The following is a 12,466-nucleotide window of genomic DNA, read 5'->3' on the forward strand; positions in this document are numbered from 1 at the left end:
CCTTACTGCTCAGGAGTCATGTGAGCAGAGGTCACAAGACTTGTGTCTTTACCGATTGCTTCTACAGATTGGGGTCCCCAACAGGTATCAATCCATGGCCTGTTAAAAACCAGGAGGCACAGCAGGAGGTGAGCGGCAGGCGAGCAAGCATTACTGCCTGAGCCCTGCCTCCTGTCAGATAAGTGGTGTCATTAGATTCTCATAGGAGTGCAAACCCTATTGTGAACTGCACATGTAAGGGATCTAGGGTTGTGAGCTCCTTATGAGAATCCAATGCCTGATGATCTGAGGTAGAATAGTTTAATCCCAACACCTTCCCCCCAACCCCCTGGTCTGTGGAAAAATTGTCTTCCACAAAACCTGTCTTTGGTGTCAAAAAGTTTGGGAACCGCTGCTATAGATAACATCATTACTGTAGAACCTAAGATTGGTTTTTGAGATGTTTTTAGATTGACCCCACCTGGACTCCTGTCTCATGACTAGGCTGATCCTGTGGCCCAACCCAGAGGCAGACTCAGCACATGAGGACTGTTTTCCACACTCCTGTGATTTCATCCCCAACCAGTTAGCAGCACCCATTCCATAGCCCCCTGTCCACCTAATTGTCCATAAAAACCCTAGCCTTTAAGCCTTTGGAGAGACTGATTTCAGGGATAGCTCCAGTTCTCCCGTGTGGGCCGGTCTCATATCAATTAAACTCTTTCTTTCTCTACGACAATGCCATGGTCTCAGTGAATTGATTTTGTCTGTGTGGCAGGCAGGAAGAACCCATCAGGCAATTACAGGTGTGTGGAGAAAGCCCCTCCACATTCTGAGGACCAGAGTGTTCTGTGTTGACAGTATAGTAGGAGAAGACAGTTTGGTTTGTTTTCATTATATATATGTGGTAAAGGTATGCTTAGTTTTATAAGAAACTGCCAAATGTTTTCCAAAGCAGTTGCAACATTGTGCATTCCCACCAACAGTGAACAAGAGTTTCTGCTGCTCCTAATCCTCCCTAGCATCTGGTGTTCATATTTTATACTTTAGCCATTCTAATGGGTGTGTAGTAGTAGCTCATTGTGGTGTTTGTTTGTGTTTGTTTGAGATGGAGTCTTACTGTGTCATTCAGGTTGGAGTGTAATGGCATGATCATGGCTCACCGCAGCCCCAATCTCCTGGGCTCAAGCAATCCTCCCACCTCAGCCTCCTAAGTGGCCAGGACCACAGGTGTGTGCCACCATGCCCGGCTAATTTTTAAATTTTTTGACAGATGGTGTCTTGCTATGTTGCCAAGGCTGGTCTTGAGTTCATTGCCTCAAACAATCTCCTGCCCTGGCCTCCTGAAGCACTGGGATTACAAGAGTGAGCCATGGGCCTGGCCTCATTGTTGTTTTAATTTGTAATTCTCAGATGACATATGATGTGCAGCATCTTTTCATGGGTATAATTGCCATCTGTATATTTTATTTGGTGAGGTGTGTGTTCAGATATTTGGCCCGCTTTTTGACTGGGTTTTTTTTTCCTATTATCAAATTTTAAGAGTCTTGTACGTTTTAAGTTCCATTCCTTTATCAGGTATGGTTTTGCAAATATTTGCTTCTAGTCTGTGGCTGGTCCTTTCATTCTCTCAACAATGTCTTTATCAGAGCAGTTTTAAATTTTGATGGAGTCCAGCTTATCAATTCTTTATTTCATGAATTGTAAACCAAAAATAAAATCCTAAGCCCCACAACTGACTGAACAGACCCCTTCTTGGCCAATAGGATCTCAGAGAAACCTGAAAACTAAATTCCAGGCCATGATGGGAAGAGAGGCCAGACATACCTCATTATAACCTCTCCCTGTTGGGGTTAGGCACAGCTAACCAACATTTACATTAAAATAGAGATCAGGAGACTGACAGAGAGGAGTCTGTGGCAGTCAGACACCAAATGCTAACTGACTCTGGCACAGCATCACATAACAGATAGCAAACCCCAAAGAAGATGAAAATATTTTGTACCATGGTATATTTCTTTGACATATTTGTAAATGGCCCTGTGAAGTCACCTTTTGTAGGGGAAATCCACCTCTGTAGAGAATCTCCATTAATACAGCCAGGCCTTCCCCAGATCTAGGAGAGATTAACTGAGACTCTGACAACTTTCAAGGTCCAAAAAGGGACCTTCACCATCCGTTCTCTCTGAAGCCTGCTATCTGGAGGCTTCATCTGCATAACAAGAACCTTGGCTTCCACAACCCCCTTATCTTAACTCAAGCATTTCTTTCTACTGACTTCAAGTCCTTAGACAAAGCTTAACTCTTTCAACCAATTGCCAAACAGAAAACCTTTGAATTCACTTACGACCTGTAAGTCCCTGCTGCACAATGTCTCACCTTTCTGGGATCAATCAATATATACCTTCCATGTATTGATTTATGCCTTTGCTTATAACTTCTGTCTCCCTAAAACGTATAAAACCTAACCATAACCTGACCACCTCAGACACACTTTCTCAGGACCTCTTCAGACTGTTCCCCAGGCCATGGTCACTCACACTGGCTCAGAAAAACCCTTTTAAAATATTTTGCAGAGTTTAGTTTTTGTCCTCAACAGGATCATACTTTTGGTGTGTGTCTAAAAAGTTATCGCCATACCCAAGGTCATTTAGATTTTCTCCTGTATTATCTTCTAGGGGTTTTATAGTTTTGCATTTTACATTTAGGTCTATGATTGTGTAGAATCAGGATCTAATTTCACTTTTTTTTTTTTTTTTTTTTGAGACGGAGTCTCGCTTTGTTGCCCAGGCTGGAGTGCAGTGGCGTGATCTCGGCTCACGGCAAGCTCTGCCTCCTGGGTTCACACCATTCTCCTGCCTCAGCCTCCGAGTAGCTGGGACTACAGGCGCCCACTGCCATGCCCGGCTGATTTTTTGTATTTTTAGTAGAGACGGAGTTTCACCGTGTTGGCCAGGATGGTCTCGATCTCCTGACCTCGTGATCCGCCTGCCTCAGCCTCCCAAAGGGCTGGGATTACAGGCGTGAGCCACCACGCCCAGCCTAATTTCACTTTTTTCTTTTTTGAGACAGAGTCTTGCTCTGTCGCCCAGGCTGGAGTGCAGTGGCTTCATCTCGACTCACTGCAAACTCCGCCTCCCGGGTTCACACCATTCTCCTGCCTCAACCTCTGAGAAGCTGGGATAGGCGCCGGCCACCTCGCCCAGCTAGTTTTTTCTATTTTTAGTATAGACGGGGTTTCACTGTGTTAACCAGGATGGTCTCGATCTCCTGACCTCGTGATCTGCCCCGTTTCGGCCTCCCAAAGTGCTGGGATTACAGGCTTGAGCCACCGCACCCCGCCTAATTTCACTTTTTAAACTTTGCATGTGGATATCCAATTGTTCCAGCACCATTTGTTGAAAAGACCATCATTTCTCTTTTGAATTGTCTTCGTTTCTTTTCAAACATCAGTTGACTATATTTGTGTGGGTCTTTTTCTGGACTTTCTGTTCTGCTCCAATGATCCATTTGTCTATTATTTCACCAGTACCACACAGTCTTGATCACCACAGCTGTATAGTAAGTCTTGAAGTCAGGTAGTATCAGTTCTGTGACTTTGTTTTTCTTCAGTATTGTGTTGGTTATTCTGGGTCTTTTGCCTTTCTACCTAAACTTTAAAATCAGTTTCCTGGTATTCACAAAATAACTTGCTGGAATTTTGAATGGAATATATTGACTCTAAAGCAAGTTGGGAAGAACTGGCATCTTGACAATACTAGTCTTCCTATCCATGAATATGGAATAGTTCTCCATTTTCTTGGATTTTAAAAATTTATTTCATTAAAGTTTTGTAGTTTTCCTTACATAGATCTTATACATATTTTATTAGATTGCACCTATATATTTTTCCTTTTTTAACTTGGGGCTAACGTAAATGGTATTTTTAAAATTGTAAATTTCAGTTGTTCATGGCTGGTATATTGGAATGCAATTGATATTTTATTTATAGTCTTTGGATCCTGCAACCTTCTTATAATCACTTATTAGTTTAAGGAGGGGTTTTAAAATTGTTGATTCTTGGGCATTTTCTATCTAAACAATCATGTCATCTGCAAACAAAGAAAATTTTATGTCTTCTATCCCAATCTGCATACATCTTATTTACTTTTCTTGTCTTATTGCATTTTAATATGATGTTGAATAGGAGCAAGTGAAAAGAAACATCTCTGCCCTTTCCTAATCTTGGGGGAAAAGTGTCTAGTTTCTCACCATTAAGTATGACATTAACTGTAGGCTTTTGCAGATATTCTTTGTCAAATTGAGGGAGTTCTCTATTCCTAGTTTTTTGAGAGTCTGTTTTATGAATGGGTGTTGGATTTTTGTCGAATGCTTTTTATTCATCCACTGATATGATCATATGATTTTTCTTCTTTAGCCTGTTGATGTGATTAATTTCACTACTGAATTTTGGATGTTGAACCAGCCTTGCATAAGTGGAATAAAGCCCATTTGATCATAGTGCAGAATTCTTTTTATACATTGTTGAATTTAATTTGCTAATATTTTGTTGAGAACTGTTGCATCTATGTTCATGAGAGAAATTGGTCCTTAGTTTCCCTTTCTTGCACTGTCTTTGATTTTGATATTAGGGTAATGCTGTCCTTATAGAATGAATTAGGAAGTATTTTCTCTGTTTCTGTTTTCTGGAGCAGATGGTAGAAAAATGGTATAATTTCTTCCTTAAATGTTTGGTAGAATTCACCAGTGAGCCTTTCTAGTCTCGGTGTTTTGTCTTTGGGAAGATTATCAATTATCAATCCAATTTCTATAATAAATATGTCTATTAAGATAATCTATTTCTCCTTGTGTGAGTTTTGGTAGATTGTGTCTTTCAAGTAAGTAGTCAGTTTCATCTCGGTATCAAATTTCTGGGTATAGAGTTGTTCACTATATTCATGTATTATCCTTTTAATGTCCATGGGATCTATAGTGATGTCCCTCTATCATTTCTAATGTTAGAGGTTTGTGTCTTCTCTTTTTTTCTTGACTAGTCTGGCTAAAGGTTTATCAATTTTATTCATGTTTTTAAATAATCAGATTTTGATTTCATTGATTTTCTTTATTGTTTTTCTGTTTCAATTTCATTGATTTCGGCTCTAATTTTTATTATTTTTTTCTGCTTACTTTACATTTGATTTGCTCTTCTTTTTCTATTTTCTTAAGATGGAATTTTAAGTTATTGACTTTAGATGTTTATTATTTTCCAGTATATTCATCCAATGCTGTAAATTTCCCTCTAAGCTCTGTTTTCACTGATTCTCACAAATTTTGATAGGTTGCATTTTCATTTTCATTTAGTTCAAAACACTTTTTAATTTCTCTTGAGGTTTCTTTAACCCACATGTCAGGCTGATTCTTTTCTTATCAGCTCACTGATGAACCCATTCAACGCACTCTTCACTTCTGTTACAGTGTTTATAATTTCTTGCATTTCCTTTTTATACTTTCTTTGCATTTCAATCTTACCCATTCATTTTTTAATATTGTTCACTTTTTCTATCATTAGAGCCCTTAGTACATTAATCATGGTTATTTTAAATTCCTGATCTGATAATTCCTAAATTTCTACCATATCTGAGCTGATTCTGATGCTCATTTTGTGTCTTCTGACAGTATTTTTTGCCTTTTGGCATGCCTTGTAATTTTTTCTTGAAATCTGGACATGATGTGTTAGACCAAAGGAGCTGAGGTAAACAGACCTTCAGCCTTTGCCGTGAGGATTTTGTTTATCTGGCTTTCCTTCTTGCCGTATTGCACTAACCATGCCCTCTATGACAATGGTGGAAAGAAATGGTTAGAATGGTCAATTTTGCCTTGTTTCCTATCTTAAGAGGAAACTGATACTTCACTAATATCATGTTCACTCTAGGTATTTAAGAACGTTCTTTATCAGTATGAGATAATTTCCTTCTATTTCAAGCTTCCTGGGTTTTTTCTTTAATCATTAACGGTTGTTGATTTTCAAATGTTTGTTATACATCTGTTGAGGATTAGAATTAATCCTTTATTTTCTAATCATATAAATTACATAAATTGGCTTTCTTTTTTTTTTTTTTTGAGATGGAGTCTGGCTCTGTTGCCTAGGCTGGAGTGCAAGGGCATGATCTCGGCTCGCTGCAAGCTCCGCCTCCCAGGTTCACACCATTCTCCTGCCTCAGCCTCCCAAGCAGCTGGGACAACAGGCGCCCACCACCACACCCGGCTAATTTTTTGTATTTTCAGTAGAGATGGGGTTTCACCATGTTAGCCAGGATGGTCTTGATCTCCTGGCCTTGTGATCCACCCACCTTGGCCTCCCAAAGTGCTGGGATTATAGGCATAAGCCACCGCACCCAGCTATAAATTGACTTTTTAAAAATTAAACTTTACTTTGAAGTATATGTTGATTCACACAGGGATCCTGTGTCCTCTTCACCCAACCTCCCCCAGTGTCAACTCACAAAGCTACAGAGCAGCATCACAATCAGGATACAAACATTAGTGCAGTTGAAGCACAGGACATTTCCATCACCACAAGAACTCCAGCGTTTGCCTGCTTCTAGCCACACTCCAGTGCCTTCAAGCAGGCTTTCCCCCATATTTTATCTAAAGTTTATAGCTGTTACCTGCGGAAAGGTTGGTTCAGTGGGGGCTATTCTGCCATTACCAAAAGTTGGGGACTATTCTCTACTTTTTCATTGGTAAGCATGCTTTGTAGTTATGAAAATCATGTCTTTGTCAAGTGAATTGAAAACTCTCAGCCCCCAGTTTTTCTTTTATTTATCATATTTTTTTCCACAAAGAGTTTAAAAGCGTAAATATATTTTATTAGCTTTGTTTTTTGCAGTGCCTTCTGAATTTTTTATCCAGAGAGGTGTTAAGATTTTCCTGAGTGGTCTTCTTCATTCTAAGATTAAAAAAATATGCACCTTTGCTTTCTATTACTTTCTGTCTTTCTCTTCCTTTTCTTTGTCCTGCCCTGCTTTTCTCTTTCCTTCCCTCTTTCTTTCTTTTATTTTTTTTTTCAGCCACGAGTATTTATCAAGTGCCTGTAATGCGAGAAAGAGAGATGGTCCCTGCCCTCACAGAGTTTATATCTTCATGACTCCGGGATCTGGCTAGATTCAGAAATAATTGCAGCAAGCACTTGTCTGTGTACCCATCAGCAGCACTGGATAAAGCACATGTTTCACATTATCGGTCACTGTTACAGTGAGATTGTTAAGTGAGTAAAAATTATCCTTGAAATCTGTAATCATAGAGATGACGTGGTATATAATATCCAGCAAATGCACATTTATGGCTTGATTCCTCACGTATCTGAGGGGTCTCCCTGGGATAATAGTTGCTATTTAGAATTGCCATCTTTCCTGCTTTTAGGTGGCGTGGTTTTTCAGTTGAGTGTTCATAAGATAAGCATTACTGAAGGGAAAGATAGCAGAAAGAATTTTTCTTGGTTTCCCTCTTCACAGATGCCAGTGCTCCTGGAGCAGAGCAGAGCCTCCTGCTCACCCACTGCTTCTGACAGCCAGTGGCGACCACAGAGGGAGTGCACTCTTTCTTCTTCCACATTTACATCTTTTTTTATAACAACTTTTATTAAATTTAAATTTAATTTTTTGTGTGTGACAATGTCTTGCTGTGTCACTCAAGCTGGAGTGCAGTGGTACAATCATAGCTCACCACAGGCTCAAACTCCTGGGCTCAAGTAATCTTCTCACTTCAGCCTCCTGAGTAGCTTGGACTACAGGCGTGCACCACCATGCCCAGTGAAATTTTAATTTTTTTTTCTTTTTATCGCTACAGCCTAAAATGTTTAATTTCTTTCTTTTTCTTTCTTTCTTTCTTTTTTTTTTTTTGTAGAGACTGGGTCTCACCATGTTACCCAAGCTGGACTCAAACTCCCGGCCTCAAGCAATCCTCCTGCCTCAGTCTCCCAAAGTTCTGGGATTACAAGTGTGGGCCATTGTGCCCAGCCTACATTGAAATCTTTGATCCTCTGAAGTGTATTTTAATACATGAAATAAAGAGTAGAGAGAAGGAATTTTGTTTTAGCAAAATGGGTAACTAATTGTCCTAATATCATTTATTGAAAAATTTATCATTGAAATATTTTATTTTGAATCCTCTGTATTAACCCTTAAATTGCCATGCCCTCTTCACAGATAGGGTACCTGAGAATAAGTTAAACATGCTTTTTGAGGTCACACCCCTGGAAACTTGAAACACCAGAATTCAAACTAAGTCTATAGACTCTGCAGCTCACTTTTTGCCCCTTCCCATTATAAACCACCTTGTTTAGTGCCAGAGCTCAAAAGAGGCCATGGGAACCCACTAATCTGCAGCCTCCTGAGAGACTGTGATTTGGAAAAGTTAAGGGTCCACCTGAGATTACCCAGCAGCACAAGGTATCATTAGTCTTTTTGTCTAGTGCTGCCTTTCAGGAGAATATGTTTTTAGAGAATGTCTTTGTGGTGCTAAAATAACTAAACTCCCTTAGATGATCCAAAACATCTCAGCCTACAGCAAACTGGGCTTTGTTTTGCACTAATAAGGTTCTAGTATTAATTTCAGAATCATATATTGCTATTTGAGATGCATCAGTTGGCTTTAGATGGGAAAGGGTTGTAAGAAATTAGAAGGTTGATGCTGCAGAGAGGGAGAGTGAGGGTTGGCATGTGGCTGGTACATTCCTTCCTTTTATCCTACCCTTTTGTGGTGAGGAAAGTATGCTTTGCAGAGAGGTGAGAAGGAGGAAAAGCAGTTGGCTTGGCAGATGGACCAGGAGTGCTGCTCCCAACTGGGGCCCACGGGGCAGGAGCCCTCACATTCCACAGAGGAAGGTCAGCAGGAAATACTGACATCATGTCCATGTCTGTGAATGGCTGGAATGCTCTGTGGTTCCTGACCCATGTGAAAAATATGTGAGGTTGAAATGGGGAGATGCCCACTGCCACGAGCCATGTCTCCCAACATCTAGGTTTCCACCATCTGCTTCCCTTCGGAGCCCTGAGAGAGCAGCCCTGCGGACACTGTTCATGGACACTGACTGTGGCAAGAGGCGGTGACAGGCCCTTGAGCTTAGTGGTCCACAGCTAGTAGGATTGATGATGGGGCAATGCGGGATGGATAGGGGGAGTAACATGGTATTAACAGTGAATTCTCTGTGGGGTGGCGGGGGGCACATCGTGGGCCTGGTGGTTGTCGCAGCTCTGCTCTTGTCTTACTGTCTGCATGGTAGAGCTTGGCTAAAGCCAAAGCACACCCTGGACCTGCCCCCATTGCCCTAGAGGAGAAGGCAGGGCAGGTTCTTTAGTCACAGCTGCTTCACCTGTTCTCTGTTCTCTCTGCTCTCAGGCTGTGGATGGTGCTGAGCCCACAGGAAAAAGTCTCTGGCCTTGTAGACCAAGGCTTTGCAACCTATCTGTGGGGAATAATATGTTTTATTAATTTCCAGTGTGGACAGAGATTTTAACACCCCCTTCCAGTACTTGTGATGTGGTTCGGACACCACGTCTCTTTGCCCACCACTCACCAGGATGGGGCCAGACAGCCTCAGCCCTCCATCTGAGGTAACACCCCAAGCCGGGAACCTCATGGGAAAAGGCAGAGTTGCTATGCCAGATAAATCACATGTCCGTTTAGTAATAAACCAACAAAAATAACACAAGTGGATTTTTGGGATGTTTCCAAAGGTGAGTCTCTCTGTCCAGTGGAGCTGAGGAATCTGGACTGAGAGGGCCCAGGCTGCAGTCTGACCTCCCGCACCTTAGGCAGCCAGTGTTCCCAGTACTGCAGCCACAGCTGAGTGGAAAACTGTTTACCAGACTTTGATGATGTCCACAAAACAACCACAGCCCTGGGCATGTTGGGTGCTCTTTGTAAATTAACTCACATAATCCTCACGACCAACTTCTAAGGTGGGCACTGTTGCCTTCATCTCACCACATTGGACGGCACACTCACTGAGTTCCTAACCTCCTCTTCTCTATTGGTTTATTCTCAGGCCGGGAAAGAGGCATAAACTTGGAGAACCCAAGACCCCAGCCCGGCGTGCAGCCCCAGCAGCCAGACCAGCCTTGGGCAACAGCGTGGCGTTCAGCTGTCTGCGTCTTCAGTGCTCCTATTCCATTGCATCTGAGTGAGCGATTTGGGAGAAACAACAGGCAAATGATGAAATATACAAATCTTCACTGTGCAATTTTGATCAGTTACTTCTCCTATGCAACCCTCACCCCAACAGAGACACAGCCTCTCGTCGGAACGCTTCTGCACACCCTTCTCAGCAACCCCCACCCTCTGCCCCCAACTCCCCACCAGAGCAACCAACATCCTGATGTCTCCCGTCAGAGGTAAGTGTGGTCTGCTTTTGAAAGTCACGGACATGACACCATGCAGAATGTACATTTTGTGTCTGAGATTCACTCACCTCCTTGTGCAGAACCGTGAAGTCTTCATGAAGAAACGTGGCCCCGTTAGTGTCCTGCACCTTTTCTCCCCTCACGGATTGTTAGAACCCAGGTGCTGTGCTATGCCTGCTAGGGCCAGTGTTTGACAAATTCCCCTCTTCGCTAAAGAGGAGGGGTAGTCTCTGGAACTGACGGGCCCAGTGACGGGCCCATGGTCTGTCCTGGAGGGCCAGAGCCATCGTGCCAGTGAGTGCAGGCGTTGCCCACCGCTGCATGTGTGGCCCTAGACACACTTGCAGAACTGGCCCCAACAGGGAGTTTAGAGAGATGATTGCACAGGCAAGTGAATGAGCGAGTGACATTTCGGAAGCTGAGGTTGCAGCTGCTGCCCGCAATCTGTTCTGAAGTCCAACAGCAGCCAAGGGGTGGGGAAGGGGTCAGGCTCACCTGAGACGGGAAGGTGGGTTCCCCCAGGCAGAGGCTGGGTAGAGGGAATCATTGTTGGGACATCTCTTAAAATAAGTGACAGAAAGTTCAGAGTTCTCCCATGCAGTCTAGAAACACAGATTCTTACTGCACAGATTTTTCTTTAAAGTGAAGCAGGAATTTCAATGCTCTGAACTGACACCAGCAAACCAAGGCAGTTCTGGCTCATCCAAGGGTTGGGGTTCTTATTTCAAACTCGAGAGGCCTGGACTAAGATGCATCATCACTAACCAGGCTCCAACAACGCAGAAATACCGCTTTATCAAAACCACCGCAGGCTGGAGGGCGATGAAGCTGCCTTGCCAAGGCTGGGACCACCAGCAGAGGCACACTCAGCTTCCAGGTGGGGCCCGCCAGCTGGAGGCTGGCCCTGAAGATCACAGACTCCCAGACCGAAGGGGAGGGAAGGTCGTCTCATCCAGCAGGGGCACTTGTCCAGCCTTTTCTCCTGCTCTGTAGAACCTGTGGGGTCATTTCAGGAAACAAAATATGTGAAGCTATCCAGCCTCAAAGCCATAAGTAACTGAGTAACTGAAAAATTAGACCTAAGCTTCCAGAACAATGGTACAGAACATCCTCCGCCTCCGCCTCCCTTGGGTCGGGAGCTCCCAAAGGCATTTCTTATTCCTCTCTGTTCTTCTGTCACGACCAGGGCTGAGTGTGAGTTCGAGCTTCTCCTGCCTCATGACCAGGATGCTCTGGGACACGTTGTCCATGTCTGTGTCCACCAGGCCTGCTCAGAATCTCCCCAGGGGCTTTTCCACGATGCCCATCCAGGCCCACCCTCACTCTAGGCCAGGACTCCAGGAGGAGACGCCATGCCCTGAGGATTCAGTCTCTTCTTCTTCATCCCTCCCAGCACCAAGGGTGTTGGGTGCACACAGTAGGTGCCCCATAAGTATCATAAGACCACAATGTTTTGGGTGCACACAGTAGGTACCCCATAAGTATCGGAAGACCACAGTGCTCCTAGTGTCCTCCTCCTAAACACCGCACTACTCACTATGCAACATGGTTTGCACAGCTCTTCAAGGGAGAAAAACAAACTTCTCAGAACTCTCCAACAAAATACAAATGTTTTGGTACTGAATATATTGTATTTAACTCAAAGCATTGGATGCTGTCAGGCCGGCCAGGTGATATTTATGAAGAGTCTTAAAGGCATTTGTTGTCCCAACATTCTACTTCTGGGAATTTATCCAAGGGAAAGAATTCAAAATGCAGAAAATCTATGGCCAAAAATATTCATTGTAGTATAGCATTATTAATACTAGTGAAAAGTGTACACTGACAAAATGTCGAATAGGGAGGTTATTAAGTGGCTGTGGTAAATTCTCTGGATGTATGGTCATGGAGAAAGAGAGAATAACATTTATCAAGATTTAATAACATTCCATCCATGAGTTATGATGAAGTAATCTGTGATAATTCTGTTCTAAAAGATATAAAATTATATATATGACATATGAGCACAACCTTTTTTTATTGAACTACAATATAAGAGTTCTTAAGGGAAATATGGCAAGATGTTCAAGGATGGTTTGTGGTGTCTCTGGGTGATGGGATTCTAG

Source organism: Rhinopithecus roxellana, chromosome 18 (assembly GCF_007565055.1).
Source record: "Rhinopithecus roxellana isolate Shanxi Qingling chromosome 18, ASM756505v1, whole genome shotgun sequence".
In the NCBI taxonomy this organism is placed as follows: Eukaryota; Metazoa; Chordata; class Mammalia; order Primates; family Cercopithecidae; genus Rhinopithecus; species Rhinopithecus roxellana.